Source organism: Chiloscyllium plagiosum, unplaced genomic scaffold (assembly GCF_037043375.1).
Source record: "Chiloscyllium plagiosum isolate Xiang-an unplaced genomic scaffold, Cpla_swu_hap1 HiC_scaffold_2, whole genome shotgun sequence".
Taxonomy (NCBI): domain Eukaryota; kingdom Metazoa; phylum Chordata; class Chondrichthyes; order Orectolobiformes; family Hemiscylliidae; genus Chiloscyllium; species Chiloscyllium plagiosum.
Window position 1 is genome coordinate 19,737,575 of NW_028270140.1, and position 20,602 is coordinate 19,758,176.

A 20,602-nucleotide genomic window follows, 5' to 3' on the forward strand; every position below is an offset into this window, starting at 1 on the left:
CACATGACTCAACTACCTCCCCCGGCTGCTCTCATTTCTCACATTCCTCCCCTGAATCATTAATAATATCACACAAGACAAAAACATTTTAGTGATTAGCCTTAGTTCATTAGAAATATTCTTTTTCCCAGAACGTTTAGTCTCTATTCCCATTTTAGTGCCTTGAAAACACTATACAAGGAAATACATATGTAATGCTAAGGGAGCCCTACACTGTTAGTCGTACTGTCTTTCTAATGGCACTTTAAATCAAGGCAGAGTTGGCCCTATCAGGTAGATGTGAAAGATCCCATTGCACTATTTTGACAGAGTAGGGATGTGTTATCAAATATCTTGCCAATGTCTATTTCTCAACCAACATGGCAAACATTACACAATTTGGATTTTGTTTGCTTGGAATTTACTCAAGTTTTTAGACTGATTTGTTTTGATCTGTTTATAACAGGCATAAAGACTTTTTATTTCAAAAATATGCTTTATTCAAAAACATTTTGTATACATGCTGAGTTGCAAATGCAGTTGGGTTCTTTATATTAGTATATCAAGGAAATAAACATTGGACTTTGACTCTATCCAAACAAAACAAAAGACATCTCTTACTTGAGCTAGAGTATATTTACATGCATTTGAGGCACTAGGATGGTCTGCTAATTGAATAGACCTCCTCCATTTAACTTTAGCAAAATTACATCAGATAATGGTCTTTCCCCACTGCACCTTGGATGTAGCTGTACCAAGCTTTAGTGTGTCCCTCAGCGTGTAGTCCTGGACCTTGGACTGTGCCGGTCTGTAACACTCAGTCAAGGTCAACTCCTTGTTCTGGAAGACCACATTTCAGACAGACCAAAGAGCTTCTTTCCCAGAGTTGATAGTCCTCCAGGTGCATTCGATATTTGGCTCAGTATGCAATAGGCATAAAGACTGCTCCGGGAGCCTTTAAATCAAGAATGTCAAAATACCTCCAGTATTCTAAAATCCCTTTCTCTGCTCACCATCACAGTCACCCTTGCAACCACTAGGGGGTTACACAATCAGTGGGATTAAGGAATTGAGAATGTGGGAATGAGGGTAGTGAGAGCCAGTGAGGTGAGGGGGCAGACCCCAGAGAGCAAACAGAGAATCTGTTATTGAACTGAAGGTAGACCCTGAGGAGCGCATCTTCAGCTTATGATGCTAAAAAGGGGTGGTGTTTTAATTTGAATTGTGCAGTGATCTCTCCAATGATACTCAAAGGCATTTGTGCTACAGCTAGAAGAGCAAGATAGCAATGTGTTTTGCCTTTGACCACAAAGTTCAGGCCAGTACATTCACAATCATTAGCTAGACATTTTAATAGATTGCATTTTAATGTTGTGGTGTTTCTAAGTGCTGTAATCAATAGGAAAATAGATTATTGTGGTTAACTATCCATTTTGTTACTTGTGTCAACTTGCACTTTATCAAGAAGTAAATAAATCCCGGAAGGGATTGAGAAGAAGTTGGCAGTACTTTTGTGTTACTAGGTACAGAGTGCTACTAGCCCACAAAGCAGCCCAATAAGGTTTTTTTTTTAACAGATTTGTTTTCTGTCCCTTCTGGGTGGTCTTGCCAGCTCACATGAGGCTGGATGTAAATGGGTAAAATGCATGCAGCATGAAATCCACTCACTTCATAACAGTTACAAATAGCATTCTACAGGATCACAATCTCTATGTTCAACTAATATCCCACTGTAATCAGGCATGTGGGTTACTCACCCATCTTGACCTTCAATCACGTGGATCTTAGGAGCATGGATAGATAGGGAGAGGAGTAGCCAATTGAATCCCTTGAACTTTCTCCATCATTCAGCTGTACCATGCCTGAATGCCAGTCTATTTGCTACATCTCTTAATATTTTTACCTCCCACAAATTTGTCAAAAAATGATTGATCCAATGTCCATTGAAGATACCAGCCCCCTCAATTTTCAATTGCTTACTGTCTTCAAGCAAGAAACTTATGAATGGTATTTGAAACTCAGTCCACAAGTATGACTAACTTAATTTAATTGAGACAAAGAGGCTTCAAAGAGGCTCAATTCTCAGCTTTTGGCAGGCTGATGAAACCTTCATAACTAATTCATTTAATAGACATAATGGTCTCACTCCACTCCCTATGCAATAGATATTTAAAAGAATTAAGTGTACCTAAATGAAGGTTCTTCCATATGTTGCTTGTTACCTGATATACCTGCAGCAATTACTTCAAATGCAAGGGTCATATTGCCTGATATAAATACAAAGGTTTTGTATTTCTAAACATAGACATTAAATGAAGAGTTTGATTGTTTGTTTTCTCTTCAATTTTCAAGAGTACCTATTAATGTATTACAAAGTTCAATTGGATACCAAATTGAGCTCCTTCTGTAAATTCTTTGGTTGTGACATTTCCAGAGCATTTGATTTGCAGTGCAGGCACCTTTACCAGGTGGAATTTATATTAACACATGGGCATTAATGCAACCAAGTTGGAACATGGCTACTAACTGGCTCAGTAACAAGACAAAGAAAATCTTTAAACTGCAGAAGAAAATTCATCTACAATGGAACAGAGAACAGATAAGGGAAAGTTAATGGCATTAGTCTGTAAGTTCCTGTAGATAGTAACTGCATTTGAATAGTTCACAATTTTAGTAAGTCCCAAAATGCTTGCAGCCATTGATTTAGTTTCAATCACTATTGTAACCTGGGGGAGTAGGGAGAAAGTCTCTTTGTAAGCAACAAAATCTCACATACTGAAATGTGATAAATAATGTGTTTGATTGCAGGATGTCAGCAGTGAAGCCAAAAGTACTGACCTGCTATTCTTTGAGTACAATTGCTTAAGAAAACAAATATAAATTAACTATTTAAGGGAATTGGTTTAATTCTCATCAAGTATTCCACATTAACAATACTTACATTAGATTAAAAACTAAAAATCTACATCATGCTTAAAGAAAACAAAATAATCCAGAGTAGAGATGCTGCTGGGTTGTTGCTGTTTTATCAGTACAATTTGTCCAAAACCTTTCAAAGCAGTGCAGAAGGTTAAGGCATTCTGATTGCACATTACATTGAGAATAAATTATTTCACGTAGATTTGTACACAATAAGTGTGATACAAGTTGTGTGCTCTCAAATTGTCTATTTGTACACAGATCTTTGAAAGTTGCCACCCAGGTAAATAGTGCAGTGAAGAAGGCATATGGCATACTGGCTTTTATTGGTAGAGGAATTGAGTTCCGGAGTACTGAGGTCATGTTGCAGTTGTATAAGACTCTGGTGCGGCCGCATCTGGAGTATTGTGTGCAGTTTTGGTCGCCATACTATAGGAAGGATGTGGAGGCACTGGAATGGGTGCAGAGGAGGTTTACCAGGATGTTGCCTGGTATGGTAGAAAGATCGTATGAGGAAAGGCTGAGGCACTTGGGGTTGTTTTCATTGGAGAAAAGAAGGGGTGACTTGATAGAGGTGTACAAGATGATTAGGGGTTTAGATAGGGTCGACAATGAGAATCTTTTTCCACGTATGGAGTCAGCTATTACAAGGGGGCATAGCTTTAAATTAAGGGGGGTAGGTATAGGACAGATGTTAGGGGTAGGTTCTTTACTCAGCGAGTCGTGAGTTCATGGAATGCCCTGCCAGTAGCAGTGGTGGACTCTCCCTCATTATGGGCATTTAAGTGGGCATTGGATAGGCATATGGAGGATAGTGGGCTAATGTAGGTTAGGTGGGCTTGGATCGGCGCAACATCGAGGGCCGAAGGGCCTGTACTGCGCTGTATTCTTCTATGTTCTATGTTCTATGTTCTATGTTCTATGAATCTAGAATCAAATAGTATACCTGTTGAGTTTTTGTTAATAGTACCCATTTGTGGTGTTGGTAGACATTCAGAGAACTTTGCAAATGATGTGAACACTTTCTCCTTAGTCTAAAATGTTGTACCTTTTAAATTGGTACTCATAATTAACCGCTTTATAGATGCAATTCAAAGAGTGTGGCGCTGGAAAAGCACAGGCGGTCAGGCAGCATCCGAGCTGGAGAGTTGATGTTTTGGGCATAAGCTCTACATCAGGAACTGGGCCAAGTGCTGGCAAATGGGACTAGATTAGGTTAGGATATCTAGTCGGCATGGTTGAGTTAGACTGAAGAGTCTGTTACGGCAGTGTACATCTCTGTGACTCTAAATATTAAAAATATGAAGAAATTGAAAACTATTCAACCTTAACGAAACTAATAAGTGGCAAAATGTAAATTTTAAAAGATCAGTTTCAGTTACTTAAAATCAGATACATTGAAATTAGTTATTTTGTGATAAACCAATTTTTGGATGTATTAGTGAAATTGTGTCCTTTCTGAAATGTTGTGGAATCGTAGGAAGAGACAGCATAGAATTGTTACAGAACAGAAGTGGGACAGTTGACTTAACTGGCTCTCCAAATGAGCGACTCATCTACTACCACTCTTTCCTACCATCTTGCCATAACCTTACACATTGTTTTCCTGTAAAAGTACTAATCCTGTTCCCTCTTCAAAGCCATGATTGAACATGCCTCCATTACACTCTCAGGCAACCCATTCCAGATCTTAACCTGTCACTACATGGAAACATCTCTTCATGGCTCTCCATTACATTTTTACCAATTTCCTTTAATCTATGTCCTCTCATTCTCGATCCTTCTACCAGTGAGGGCAGTTTTTTTTTTCTCTCTCTCCATCCACCCATCAAAACCATAGTTTTGGATGCCTGCTCCAAAAAAATTCTCAACCCTTCTTCCCTTAACTGCTCTCTCCCCTTAACCCTAAAAACATTTACCTCTCAAGTATTTATCGAACCCAGTTTCAATGACTTGTACTTCTTGTTAGCAACCTATCCTGCTCTCTTTGTCTCTAGGATGAGCAATAAATGCTGGCCCAGCCAATGATGCCCACTTCCAACACATAATTTAAAAGATCCAATCAGTAGTTTACCAGATATCAGTATCAATTCCTCAATGTTTTAAAATTTATACAGATGATTTAGGTGAAGAGTCCAAAGGTTTGGTTCCAAAATTTGCTGGTGATACAAAGTTGATTAGGAAAGTGAAGTTCTACAATTTGTTATCCCAAGTTGGTAACCTTTCATTATTCACCCATTCCCTTGTTTGGTTGTATCAAGGTTACTTTAGAAAGGATGTCTTCCCTTGTGGATACCTTTTTCTGAGACTGTATGAACTCAAGTTATAAAAGGAGCGAAGTTAACCAGGGATTTTAAACTAACAAAAAGAGTGAGTTTCGTAATTACTACACATGATAAGAAATAATATCTCAACACGTGTTCACACCTTGGAAATAAAACATTAGTTCAAAAAGGTAAAAGTGAAAAATAGATCAGTAGCTACATTATATGTGACGTTCAGATAAGAAAATGTTAAAGAGGTTGTTGTATTGCACCAATAGCTTTGATGTTGGTAGTAGAACAGTTGATTTTTTTTGAGATTCTTGGTTCTGTAGGCTGATTGAAGTTCCTTTGTCTTGATTTTATTTATTGGTTTGCAACACTCCATGAGAGAGAGTTTCATTTCTTTACCTGTGGTGCAGGGTGTTTATTGGCTATTCTAAAACTGTGATTTCCACAGCAGCCTAATGACAGCATAGTCTAGGGTTGAAGTCTGGTCTAACACATTTTGTTTGCCTGCCAGCTACTATATGTTTCATCTGCAGTTATTTTGTCACTGTAGTAATCCTCTGTTTAAAACAGAACCTATTTTGGAATTAAAGGCTAAAAATGCCATTTGTATTTTAAAGTACCTTTAAAAAGTAACAGTTTACCCATTTAAGGTGGGGATGAAGTAGGGTTTTTTCCTCATTCAGAGTCTTTGGAACTTTTTATCTGAATAGATAGTTGACACGGAGGTTTTGAATATTTCTAAGGCTAAGGTGCATGGTTTCTTGTGGAGCAAGGGGGTAAGAGAATTGTCAGAAATCTGGAGTTGTGGGTCAATCAGATTAGCCATGATTGTATTAAAATGGCAGAGCAGGCACAAGGGCCCGAATACATACATACTCTTGCACCTAAACCACATGTTCATGCTTACGTATGTCCAGTTGCACCTGAAGCAAAAACTCTATCCCATTATGAAGGTGTTTAAATATAATCTAAGTACAAGTTCCATGCTCATGTGCTAGTGGTCAACTCTGCAGGAGGGCCATGGAATTGATGAGGATGTTGTTTCATAGTAATTGACTCTTGGTATAGAACCACCATTCTGTCTTGTTGGCATTGCTGAGCAAATCTCATGTCTCCAATTTAGCACTGGCATACTGCAGTATGGATGATGCTGTCGTGAAAGAGGTCAATGTAATTCAGTTGCTAATTCTGAGAAGTTCTTGGTTCTTATCCTCACCTAAAATTCTCCTCTTTTTTTTTCCTGTGTTGCCATTGAGATGGAGTATCTGTAGGCAGTGAGGGTAAATGCCAAGAATAGGTGGGAGTATATATTTGTGATAGGCCAAAGGAACACTGTTAGTGCTCAATCAACAGCCTGCACTAGTAAGATCCACCCCATTGCCATCAGTTATGGGAAGAATTGAATATTCTTCCATATCATTACACAGTCTTTTCCCTAAAATCGAACTATTTTGAATCAGCACAGAATGAGACCGCTCAATCTGTCTTGTCTCTTCTGGATGTTAGCAAATGAAACGTAGTCTTTTGCCACCATCTTTTCCTCTCTCCCTGCAAATACTTTCTCCTCAGGTGTTCATCCGATTGCCTTCTGAAACTACAATTGGATCTGAATTCTCCAGATCCTCAGGCAGTTCATTCCAGATTCTATGCTACTAGTTCTTTGGATCAGTGACCTCTGGTAGATAACCCTTAAAGCAATGGAAGTAGTTTCTTCCTATCTACTCTGTCTAGAACACTCACAATTTGAAACATCTCTATGCAAACCTTCTGTTAACATATTTTCTCTAAGAAAATATCTATCCATGTAATGGAGGTTCGTTGTCACGGAACAATTCTCATAAAGCTTTAGGAAATCCTCTCTAAAGCCTCCATGTTGTTTTAAACGTACAGTGCACAAGATTGGGACAATACTCCAGTCGATGTTGAATCAGTGTTTTATAACTGTCCATTATAACTTCCTTGCTTTGTACTCTATGCTGTTGTTAAGCATCTGCAGAGAGAGGAACAGAGTTAACATTTCAAGTTCAATATGACCATTCTTCAGAACAGTCCTGTACTCTCTTCAATCCATTCTCATCCATCCTATAAAGTGATGTGACCACTGTACGCAATACTCCAGCTGAGGTCTACAAGTGTCTAATACAATTTCACATCACCTCACGAGTCTTATACTTAATGCTTCTATTAATAAAGCCCAAGATATTTTACGCTTCATCATTTGCTCTCTCAACCTGTCATGTCACCTTCAGAGTTCCATGCACATGTACACCCAAGTGCCTCTGTTCATGCAGCCCCTATTTTATATTGTCTTTGAATGTTCTTCCTACCAAAATATGTCACCTCACACTTCAAATAAACCAAAGCACTGCAGATGTTGGAAATCAAACACAAATAGATACTGCTGGAAAAACACAGGTGGGTTTATAGCATCTGCAGAAAGAAAGCAAAGTTCTAAAGATGGGCCACTAGACCCAAAATGCTAGCCATGCTTTCTCTCCACAATTTCTCCAGCAATTTGTTTGTGTCAATACACACTTCTCTGAATTAAACCCCATCTGTCAGCTATTTGCCCACTCCACCAACTTGTCTGTCCTTTTCATGTTCTATTTTCTTTTGCTTTCCTTAATTAATCCACACTTGTAAAAATAGCTGGCAATTTTATCCCAACTTATCACTTCTCTTATTGTGTTAGGAGACACACAATGAATGGAGTTGACTTAACAGTAGAAGCTCTGAGCTAGACTCAATTAAGAGTCTGCACTTAATTTCCAGTAAAAATTCACAAAGGGTGCCCATCCTCAAGCAGTGACCAATATCTTCACTAATGTTTGTCCACTTCAGTGGGAGTCTCCCACTGAAAATGCTTCCAGTACATCACTTCCTTTCCTGCTACTGGCAAGGCAATGCTCACAATGTGAAAATTCACAGTGACCATCTCCATTGGTCAAGTTAATTTCCACTATCTGTGATTGAATGTGATTCCTGAATTTTTAATTGGTGGCCTCTGGGAATCCTGTGTCCAACATTCTGTTATTCCATTTTCCCAAAATTCCCAGAACTCATCCCAATGTCATGATCTAATATGCTAGCAGCAGAATTCAGCCCAATGATTTTAATCTTAGCCGCTAAGAGTTCCCATCAGCTGCTTTCTTTGTTGTTGAAGATGAGGTTGGGGCTGGAGGGGTGGTGCTAAGAAAACTGTTGAAGATAATTAATAAAAACATAGTTGCTTATTTGTGAACTAAACAGAATGTGCTTTACAATAGTTGTGGTTAAAGTACATTAGAACACAATAAAGGAAAATTTATCTTCCTTCTAAGTTCCAGTTTTAATGGTTGATCCTGTGGTTGAGTACAAAATGAACTATACATTACTGACATTGAACACCAGCCTGGAGAGAGGAAATTTGACAGTGATGAAGATGGGGACTAGGACCATAAAGGATTTTCATCTCTAGCTCTATAGGAGCACAATAACCTTCCTGAGAGAGTTGTGGATGTGGGTACAATTACAACATTTAAAAGACATTCAGATAGACACATGAATAGGAAAGGTTTGGAGGGATATGGGCTAAGAGTAGGCAAGTGGGACTAGTTTAGTTTAGGATTATGTCTAGCATGGACTGGTTAGACCGAAGGGTCTGTTTCCGTGCTGTATGACTCTGTGTGTTTCATTTTGGTGAACTGGAACTAGTCTTCTCACATTCTTTAATACTGTGAAGACTTCATATTTTTAATTATGCTGCTCAGACTACACATTTTAACTCCCATTCAAACAACAGCTCAACCCTGAATTTGGCTGAAAAACAAAGGGGGGCTAGTTTGCATGTTGTATTAAAATTTCTTTTAATGGACTTGTAAAAATCTTTCCCACCGGAGATCTCCAGATACAAGCTGGCCTGCTTATCTTTGAAGGTCCGAGAAAGGAGCAGTGTTGTTTTGCCTTATCAGTTCTACCTACAACAGAAAAGAAATGCAGTAAATAATCATTCTCTAATGTCTTTCTAAACAATGCAGGCTTGAGTCTCGCAGGTAGAAAAACGTTTGATGTACGTTCACAACTGTAATGCAGGAAGTGTGGAAGCTTCTTGAGTGTTAAAGTAGTACCGTCAGGCAGATGGAGACTTTTCCATCGCACTCCGGACTTATATCTGTAAACAGGTTTTCCTGACTCAGGAAATGACTGATTCATCTCAGAATTCTTGTCTTCTGATCTGCTTTAACATTTGTATAACATTTGTATAACTGATTGAGTTAGAATCAATAATTGTCTCAGCTTCATTCACCCTTGTAGATATTTTGTTCCAGAAGTTTCCCTCTAACTGTGTAAAACAGGTTCTTCCTCACCTTATCCTTGCAGCTCTTTCATACAATCACAGAATATACACTGTTTTGAATATACTGTCAAAACTACTGCCTACACTCCTACCTTCCTGCAGTAGCCCATAGCCTTAAGTGTCACAACAGTTCAAGTGTTCATCCAAGTACTTTTTAAAAGTGAGGTTTCCCACCTCAATTACACTACCAGGCTATGCATTCCAGATGCCCTTTAACCTCTGCATGAAAAGGATTTTCCACAAATCTCCTCCAAAGCTCTTCCCTTCACTTTAGAATTATGTCCCCTTGTTATTGACCCTTTGACTATGGAGAAAAGCTGCTTTCTATTCACTCTATCCATGCCCTGCTTAATCCTATGCACCCCTTTCAGGTCCCCCTCAACCTTTTCTCCTTTCCAAATAAAACAACCCAAACTTATCCAGCTCTCATCTTTCCCAAAACCTTAAACCTGCATCCCAAAGTCCTTGTTTGATCAGCTATTGGGAACATCTGCCCAACTGTTGTACATTCTGTCTGTCTGTCTCTCTCTCTCTCTCTCTTTATTTCCAATTAAACCTGTTAGACTATAACCTGGTGTTGTGTGATTTTTAACTAAAATATGGTGAACAGAACTGTAAGCAATACCATGACAATGGCCTAACCAGAGCTCTATAAATGTTCGGCATAACCTCCCTATTTTGGTATGTAATGCCTCTACCTAGGAAGCTCAAGACTCCATATGGTTTCCTAAATATTTTGTCAAGTGTCTTGCCACTTTCAAAGACCTACGCAGATGAAATACAAGGTCCCTCCATTCTTGCACACTTTAGAACCATGTTGTAAATAACTACATCATGCTTCAATTGCTTTAACATATAAGTTTTTTAGTTTTTGGAAATTGTTATAACTGTCAAAAATGGATACTATTTGACAAATTGGCAAAAGCTGTTTAAACCAAGTGCTATTGAAACAAGCTTGGAATCAATTACAGTTTCAAGATTGGAGTTGTGTTGACTTACAAGGTTAACATTTGAATGGTAAGACCAAAGACAGCAAGAACAGGAGACATAGGGTTTGCAATCTTTGCAATAAAGGCATTCCTGGGAGATATGTCTGTTGTGGAAGTGAGAGATAATAGTTTAAAAGCCTTTGGTAAACTTGCAAAGATCTACGCGCATGAACCATAACGTCTCTCTGTTCCTGCACACGCCTGCATTGGATAAGAAGTAGAAATTTTAAATATTGCACACTCATATAAATGCCTATATGGGAATATCCAAAGCATGATAATCATCATGGAGGTTTGAGATGTTTTCTGACTTGAATTTTTCTGGGTATTTGCTGAGAATGTTAGTTGCAGTTTTAGTATGGTTTGTACTGTTTACAGCTCATTGAGAGAAGATAGCCAAAGTAAATCATAGCTTATGGCCTGCAATTTAAGCAAAGAAAAACAAAATTTCATTATTCACTGAGTCTTAGACATATCTTCCAGTTAGAAAACTAGCACTTGACCATGACTTGTTACTTTCTATCTTCAAGTTAAAATTCTTTCTAACCTGACTCTGATCTTCCAATTTTACAATCCTCATGCTTTGCTAATGAGTTTTTCAGGAGTTACTTCGTCAATTGCTTTTTTAAAAATACATGCAGATAACATCCACTGTATTCCCTTCATCAACCATCTGTCACTTCATCAAAATATTCAATTATTTTAGTTAAGCGTACATTGCCTTTTACAAATCCCTGTCAGATTTCCTTAATGAACTCAAATCTACGTCAAGCACGCCACTGTCATCCACCTTTCATATGACCTCTTCAAAACATAGTATTTGTTACACAAAATCTTCCTTTATCTAATGCATACGGACTGTGGTTAATCGTCGTTCATCTGCACCTTGCTAAATGACAACTAATGCTGTCTTTCAGATTTTGTTTCCCCTACTTAGCCCATACGACTGACATTAGTTAATTACTTGGGCATCTTTTCCTCCCATAAACAATGTGACAATGTTAGCCTTGCTCCAGATCTCTGGCACTACTCCAGAAGCTAAAGGGGATTGGAAAATGATAGTCAAAGCTTCCTCCAGGCAAAACATCCACTTGTAAGATTGAAGACAGCTTAATATTTCTTCCCTCATCGTGTTTATCCCCTCCAATGTGTTACACTCCTCCGCCTTAACTATAGTATTGGCTCTGCTGCCCTCTTTTATGAAAACAGACATGAGGGGCTGAATCTTATGGTTTTTTTTGGCTGAGTCCAAATCACATCAGGTTTTCTGGAGAGATTTTCACCATGAAGGACTGACAAGTTCTCTTGCCTTGTCTTACCAAACTCACTACATTAACTACCTACCACATCCCAATGGCATCCCTCACAACAGAATAACTCATTACACAGTGAGTAACTACCAGTTGTCAAATACCCCCTGCACCATCTTTAAGAAGCCACTGTGCACCTGGATGAACATTGGCATTCCAAAGCAGCCTCTGTTCACTCAAGAACATTTCATGAAGATGTGTGGGAACAGCAAAACGGTACCACACTTCTCTGACAGGAAACTGGAGGTCCTGGTCATGGGGTAAACGCTGTTCTCTTCCCAGAGGCCAGGCGAAGGGTGCCTTGCCACCACACCCTGGCAGCCTGGTCGGACATTGCCACCTGGGTCAATGCCACCTCTATGGGGAGGATGAATGCTTTTTATGGTTGCTTGTACTTTACTGTATGAATACAATAAAATACACTGAAAATCTTTCATTTGTTGCCACGAGTTGATGCAATTTTGATTAATTAAAGAGTGTGGAGAGGTAAGAAAAAGAAGGATATCAATTGCTTAGAGAGGCCTCTACTCCTTATCAACACCAATGATACCTGTGCCGTCATCCCTACTCCACCCCACTTTATCGGTCTACACCAGACCCAACCAATGTCGAAGTTGCCAATCCTCAGATGCTATTTTTTGCTGCTGGGCTGGTATTCTTCCTGTGTCACAACCAACCAACTTCAGAGTTGCATCTCTTACTCTTGGGGCCCACCTTGCCGCTGTGATGCCCTTCCACCAGCACCAGACCCAGCCAATGAAAACGTTGCTGATCCTCAGGCGCCAGCTTTCGATGATGGGCTGACTTCGTTATCATTGCCTCCACTGATGTACCAGCTGCTGATTCCGATGCCAGGTCCTGTGATTGCCCCAGGAAAGTAAGTAAGGGCTCGTTCTCCTCCGCATGCTGGACCCGCTCAAGGTCTGCACCTCCATTGCATGTTAAGAGTTGGGAGGTCATATTGCAGCTATACAGGACAGAGGTTTGGCCACTTTTGCAATACTGGATTCAATTCTGGTCTCGCTGCTATAGGAAGAATGTTGTTATATGGTGCAGAAAAGATTCACAAGGTCATGGAGGGTTTAAGCTATCGGGAGATGCTAAATTGGCTGGCGCCAATTTCCTCAGTGTTGGAGGCTGAGGGTTAACCTTAAAAGTCATGAGGGGCATGGATAGGGTACATAGTCAAGGTCTTTCTCACCTAGGTTGGTGGAGTCCAAATCTAGACAGCAAAGGTTTAAGGTGAGAGGGGAAAGATATAAAAGGGACTTAAAGGGCAACAATTTCACACAGAGGGTGGTGCGTGTATGGAATGAGCTACCAGAGGAATTGGTGGAGGCTGGCGCAATTACAACATTTAAAAGGCATCTGATAGATATATACCTTATTGGGATTGTATTATAGAGCCCCCAATAGTCAGAGGGAAATTGAGAAACAAACTTGTAAGGAGATCTCAGCTATCTGTAAGAATAATAGGGTAGTTATGGTAGGGGATTTTAACTTTCCAAACATCGACTGGGACTGCCATAGTGTTAAAGGTTTAGATGGAGAGGAATTTCTTAAGTGTGTACAAGACAATTTTCTGATTCAGTATGCGGATGTACCTACTAGAGAAGGTGCAAAACTTGACCTACGCTTGGGAAATAAGGCAGGGCAGGTGACTGAGGTGTCAGTGGGGGAGCACTTTGGGGCCAGCGACCATAATTCTATTAGTTTTAAAATAGTGATGGAAAAGGATAGACCAGATCTAAAAGTTGAAGTCCTAAATTGGAGAAAGACCAATTTTGACGGGATTAGGTAAGAACTTTCGAAAGCTGATTGGAGGCAAATGTTCGCAGTAAAGGGATGGTTGGAAAATGGGAAGCCTTCAGAAATGAGATAACAAGAATCCAGAGAAAATATATTCCTCTCAGGGTGAAAGGGAAGGCTGGTAGGTATAGGGAATGCTGGATGACTAAAGAAATTGAGGGTTTGGTTAAGAAAAAGAAGGAAGCATATGTCAGGTATAGACAGGATAGATCGAGTGAATCCTTAGAAGAGTATAAAGAAAGTAGGAGTATACTTAAGAGGGAAATCAGGAGGGCAAAAAGGGGACATGAGATAGCTTTGGCAAATAGAATAAAGGAGAATCCAAAGGGTTTTTACAAATATATTAAGTACAAAAGGGTAATTAGGGAGAGAATAGGGCCCCTCAAAGGTCAGCAAGGCGGCCTTTGTGTGGAGCCACAGAAAATGGGGGAGATACTAAATGAATATTTTGCATCAGTATTTACTGTGGAAAAGAATATGGAAGATACAGACTGTAGGGAAATAGATGGTGACATCTTGCAAAATGTCCAGATTACAGAGGAGGAAATGCTGGATGCCTTGAAACACATAAAGGTGGATAAATCCCCAGGACCTGATCAGATGTACCCGAGAACTCTGTGAGAAGCTAGAGAAGTGATTGCTGGGCCTCTTGCTGAGATATTTGTATCATTGATAGTCACAGGTGAGGTGCCGGAAGACTGGAGGTTGGCAAACGTGGTGCCACTGTTTAAGAAGGGCAGTAAAGACAAGCCAGGGAAATATAGACCAGTGAGCCTGACCTCGGTGGTGGGCAACTTATTGGAGGGAATCCTGAGGGACAGGATGTACATGTATTTGGAAAGCCAAGGACTGATTAGGGACAGTCAACATGGCTTTGTGTGTGGGTATTTATGTCTCACAAACATGGTTGAGTTTTTTGAAGAAGTAACAAAGAAGATTGAGGGCAGAGCAGTAGATGTGATCTATATGGACTTCAGTAAGGCCTTCAACAAGGTTCCATATGGGAGACTGATTAGCAAGCAATCTCATGGAATACAGGGAGAACGAGCCATTTGGATACAGAACTGGCTCAATGGTAGAAGACAGAGGGTGGTGGTGGAGGATTATTTTTCAAACTGGAGGCCTGTGACCAGTGGAGTGCCACAAGGATCGGTGCTGGGCCCTCTACATTTGTCATTTACATAAATGATTTGGATACGAGGATAAGAGGTACAGTTTGTAAGTTTGCAGATGACACCAAAATTGGAGGTGTAGTGGACAGCGAAGAGGGTTACCTCCGATTACAACAGGATCTGGACCAGAAGGGCCAATGGGCTGAGAAGTGGCAGATGGAGTTTAATTCAGATAAATGTGAGGTGCTGCATTTTGGGAATGCAAAATGCAGGACTTATACACTTAATGGTAAGGTCCTAGGGAGTGTTGCTGAACAAAGAGACCGTGGAGTGCAGGTTCATAGCTCCTTGAAAGTGGAGTCGCAGGTAGATAAGATAGTGAAGAAGGAGTTTGGTATGCTTTCCTTTATTGGTCAGAGTATTGAGTACAGGAGTTGGGAGGTCATGTTGCGGCTGTACAGGACATTAGTTAGGCTACTGTTGGAATATTGCATGCAATTCTGGTCTCCTTCTTATCGGAAAGATGTTGTGAAACTTGAAAGGGTTTAGAAAAGATTTACAAGGATGTTGCCAGGGTTGGAGGATCTGAGCTACAGGGAGAGGCTGAACAGGCTGGGGCTGTTTTCCCTGGAGCGTGAGAGGCTGAGGAGTGACCTTATAGAGGTTTACAAAATTATGAGGGGCATGGATAGGATAAATAGACAGTCTTTTCCCTGGGGTCGTGGAGTCCAGAACTAGAGGGCATAGGTTTAGGGTGAGAGGGGAAAGATATAAAAGAGACCTAAGGGGCAATTTTTTTCACGCAGAGGGTGGTACGTGTATGGAATGAGCTGCCAGAGGATGTGGTAGAGGCTGGTACAATTGCAACATTTAAGAGGCATTTGGATGGGTATATGAATAAGAAGGGTTTGGAGGGATATGGGCTGGGTGCTGGCAGGTAGGACTAGATTGGGTTGGAATATCTGGTCAGCATGGATGGGTTGGACCAAAGGGTCTGTTTCCATGCTGTACATCTCCATGATTCTATGACTCTACGAATAGGAAGGGTTTAGAGGCATGAGCCAAATGCTGGCAAATAAGACAAGATTAGGATCGGATATCTGCTTGGCATGGAGAAGCTGGACTGAAGGGTCTATTTCCATGTTCTACAACTCTGACGCTATGACTCCAAATGAGACCACCACACAGAATTCAAGGTGTCTCGACATTGACTTGTATAACTGAATCATAAGATCCATGCTTTACTGCTCATAATAAAGGTTACCATTCCATTAGTCTTAATCACTTGCAGTAATTGCTTACTTTTGTGACTAATGTTTTGTGACTTGTGCAGTCGAACATCATGATTCATTTACACCTTGGAGTTCTGCCGTTATTCTCTGTTTAAATAATAATCTACTTTTTAAAAAAGGTCTTCTTGCCATAGTCAACAGCTCAACATTTTTCCACATTGTGCTCCATTTAATAGACAGTTCCTCACTCACATAATCTGTCTGTATCAGTCTGCATTCTTTTTATGTCATCCTTGCAACATATTTTCCTAACTCTTTTTTGACATTTTCCAACGTACCCACAATTGCTTTGTTACCCTTGCATCAATTTTTCATCATTTGTATTCAATTATTTAAGATCCAGCCCCCTATACAAGCCCAGTAGTCACATCACGCCAATTTCAAAAAGAGCCATTTATGCATTTCCCCTGTTTTCTGCCAGCCTATGGAACTTCTTACCATGAACCTAAGTTTCTCCTACTTTTTTTTTGTTTCTATTTTGTTTTTCTTTAGTTTTTGATTTGTTTTAAATATTCTGCTCACAATTTGACTTTTTCAGCTGGCTTGTTGGAACTTAAGGTAATATTGTGGATTCACTTACTAAAATTCCGATCTCGCTTCTTAAGCTTTTATCTTCGAGACAAAGGAGCCTAAGTCTCGACCTGTCCTCTATAAATCAGCGCCTTATACTTGGGAAGACTCTGTTGCTCATCTTTGCACTCTCTCCTTTTGAAGATTTATGCACATTTATGTAGCACATTTAATTATATTTAAAAAATCCTACGAAGCTTCATAGGAGAAAAATCAGACGAGGAGTGATGATGAGTGAAAGAAAGAACTTGGTCGATAAGTTAAGGAGCTTAAAAACCATGAATGACGCAAAGAGATACTGACCTTTTGTGGGAATGGTTAGGGAATGGATGGCTGAAGGTAAAGCAACCAGTGAAACAGTCAGGGATGTACTAATGGTTAAGATTATAAAGAATTGCAGGTTAAATGATGGCAAGGCTGGAGACAATTACACTTTACAGAGAGATTTTGAAATGGAGCAATTTGAGCATAAGAAACAATGATCGATCAGATTTCAAAGTAGGTCAGGAAACATTGAGCTGATGGGAGGTGATAGGAACTTAGAATGAGGTCAGACATGAGCCCAAAGCATTGGATGATTTCAATTTTTATAGAGGATAGAAGCTTTGCAGCTAACCAAAATAAGTTGGCTCTGACTTAACAAAGGTATGGCTAAGAATTCCACTGGGGGTGGGGGGAAGCAGAGAGGAAATGGCTCAGAGAAGAATGAAGCTCTTCTAACGCCAACATTTAAAGGACCTTTATAATTTTAATATGATCAGTGATAATAAGACGTCATATCGAGCAAACCATTGCAAACATTTAGCAAACTCTGTAAGCTAGTTGTCATAAAGATTGCTTCCAATACTTCAATGATAAAAACAAAACATTGATCTAGGCAAATAAAAAAACGCTAGGTGAAAATGAGACCTGCAGATGCTGGAGATCAGAGTTGACAAGTGTGGCATTGGAAAAGCACAGCTGGTTAGGCAACATCCGAGGAGCAGGGGAATTGACGTTTTGTGCTTAAGCCGTTCATCAAGAATGTTGGATGGGATGCTGAGAGATAAATATGTGGGTGGGGGAAGTTAGCTAGGAAGGCGATAGGTAGATGCAGTTAGGGGGTGATAGTGATAGGTTGGAGGGGAAGGTGGAAAGGAAGATGGATAGGTAGAACAGTTCAAGAGGGCAGTGCTGAGTTGGAGGGTTGGGTATGGGATGAGGTGGGGTGAGGGGAGATGAGGAAACTGGTGAAATCAATATTGATGCCATGTGGGGTCTCAAGGCGAAAGATGAGGTGTTCTTTCTCCAATCGTCGGGTGGCTTGGATTTGGCGGTGGAGGAGGCCCAGGACTTCCATGTCTTTGGCGGAGTGGGAGGGAGAGTTGAAGTGTTCGGCCTGAAGGTGGTGGGATTGTTTGGTGCGTGTGTCCCAGAGATGTTCCCTGAAACATTCCGCAAGATGGCGTCCTGTCTCCCCAATGTAGAGACTATCACATCAAGGTCAACAGCCATAGTAGATGAGGTGTTTGGATGTGCAGGAAAGTCTCTGCTAGAAGTGAAAAGATCCTTGGGCAGAGGTGAGTGGGGAGGTGTGTGCGCAGGTTTCGCACCTCTTGCGGCAGCAGGGAAGGTGCTGGGTGTGGATGGTGGGTTGGTTGGGAGGGTGTGGACCTAATGAGGGAGTCATGGAGGGAATGATCTCTGCAGAATGTAGATAGGGGTGGGAAGGGAAATATGTCTCTGGTGATGGGGTCTGACTGTATGTGGCAGAGATGGTGGAGGATGATGCATTGTATTTGGAGATTGGTGGAGTGGAAGGTAAGGTCCAGAGAGCTTCTATCCTTGTTGTGGTTGGAGGGGTGGGTTCGAGTATGGAGGTGCGGGAAGTGGAGGAGATATGCTAGAGGGCATTGTTGATCATGTGTAAGGGGATATTGAGGTCCTTGGAAAAAGGAGGCCATCTGGGATGTACTGTAGTAAATTGCTCCTCCTAGGAATAGATATGGCGGACGCAGAGGAATTGGGATAAGGGATAGTGTTTTTACAGGAGGAGGGGGTGGGAGGAGGTGTAGTCCAGGTAGCTGTAGGAGTCGGTGGGTTTGAAATAGATGCCCATGTTGAGTCAGTTGTTGGAGGTGGAGACTGAGAGGTCCAGCAAGGGGAGTGAGGTGTCTGAGGTGGTCCAGGTGAGCTTAAGGTCAGGGTGGAAGGTGTTAGTGAAGTTGATGAACTGTTTAACCTCCTCATGCGAGCAGAAGGTGGTGTCGATACAGTCATCAATGTAATGGAGGAAATGGTGGGGAATGGTGCTGGTATAACTGCAGAAGATGGACTGTTCCACATATCCTACAAAAGGCAGGCATAGCTGGGCCCCATGCGGGTGCCCATGGCTCCCCTTTTGGTCTGAACAAAGTAGGAGGATTCAAGGGAGAAATTGTTGAGGATGAGGACCAGTTCGGCAAATCAATTGAGTGTGTCGGTGGAGGGGTAGTGGTTGATCGGCTGGAAAGGAAGAAACTGAGGGCCTAGAATTCTTTGCTATGGTGGATGGATGTGTACAGGGACTAAATGTCCTTTGTAAAGATGAGGCCTTGGAGGCCAGGGAAGCAGAGGACATGGGTAGTGTCCTAAATGTGTGTGGGTGTCCAGGACAAAGGGGTGTCCAGATATAAGAAAATAAATTCGGTGGGGCAAGTGCAGGTGGAGATGATAGGTCGACCGGTGCAGTCCGGTTTGTGGATATGGGGTAAGAGGTAGAACCGGGCGGTGCGGGGTTCTGGGACTTTGAGGTTGGAGGGTGTGGGTCGGAGATCCCCTGAGGTGATGAGGTTGTGGACGCACTGGGAGATGATGGTTTGGTGATGAAAGGTGAGGTCATGGTTGAGGGGGCAGTAGGAGGAGATGTCCGTAAGTTGGCGCCTGGCTTCAGCTGTGTAGAGGTCAGTGTACCAAACTACCACTGCCACCCCTGCACCCCTCCTCCATCCGCTGGTTTAATGGCGAGGTTGGGGTTGGAGTAGAGGGCTGCACTTCATGAAGGTGAGAGGTTGGACTGGGCGAGGGAGTGAACAGGTTGAGGTGGTCAATGTCACGGCAGCAGTTGGAGATAAAAAAACATATGCAGCAGCAAGCATGACAAATGTAACTAATCATATCAAATGATTCACATTTATTTTCAATAGTTCCAATCAGGAGCCTCAAAACCAGTCAATCAAATTGTTCAAAAAACACTTTTGATAGTAATTTCATTGATCCTACTTATTACCTCACTCAATTTAATATTTGGCTTATGTGGCATCAATGAATGTATAAGACATTGACATTTTTTGAATGAAAATTACATGTGAAAAGCCATTAGAAATCTCTGTCACATGGATTCAGAACTGGCTCAAAGGTAGGAGACAGAGGGTGGTAGTGGAGGATTGATTTTCAGACTGGACGCTGATGATCAGCAATGTGATACAGGGATTGGTGGTGGGTCCAACTGCTTTTTGTTATTTATAGAAATGATTTGCATGTGAATACAGGAGGTATGGTTAGTAAGTTTGCAGATTACACCAAAATTGATGGGGTGCAGTGCACAACGAGGAAGGTTGGCTCAAAGTACAAGGAGAACTTGATCAGATGCGCCTATGGACCAAGGAGTGGCAGTTTGAGTTTAATCTAGATAAACTTGAGGTTACATTTTGGTAGGGCAAATCAGTGCAGAACTTGAACATTTAATGGTAATACCCTGGAGAGTGTGCTGTACAAATGGATCTTGGAATGCAAATTCATATTTCCTTGGAAGTGGAGTTGCAGGTAGACAGGATGGTAAAGAGGCATTTGGTACACCTGCCTTTATTGGTCAGTGCATTGCCTATAGCAGTTGGGATGTCATGTTGTGGCTGTGCAGGACATTGGTTAGATTATTTTTGGAATACTGTGTTCAATTCTGGTCTCCTTGCTTTAGGAACTTGAAAGGGTTCAGCAAGGATTTACAAGGATGTTGCCAGAGTAGAAGGGTTTGAGCTATAGAGAGAGGCTGAACA

General features: G+C 41.1%; 1 long non-coding RNA gene across 1 annotated transcript in view; it reads right to left on the reverse strand.

Moving 5' to 3' along the window:
- Positions 1–9,038: 9,038 nt before the first annotated feature.
- The window catches only part of LOC148151830 (uncharacterized), a 48,996-nt gene continuing 37,432 nt past the window's right edge, over positions 9,039–20,602 (reverse strand). Inside the window, exon 3 of the long non-coding RNA XR_015759700.1 lies at positions 9,039–9,127. This is a non-coding gene — a long non-coding RNA (uncharacterized LOC148151830). The remainder of the gene's footprint in view (positions 9,128–20,602) is intronic.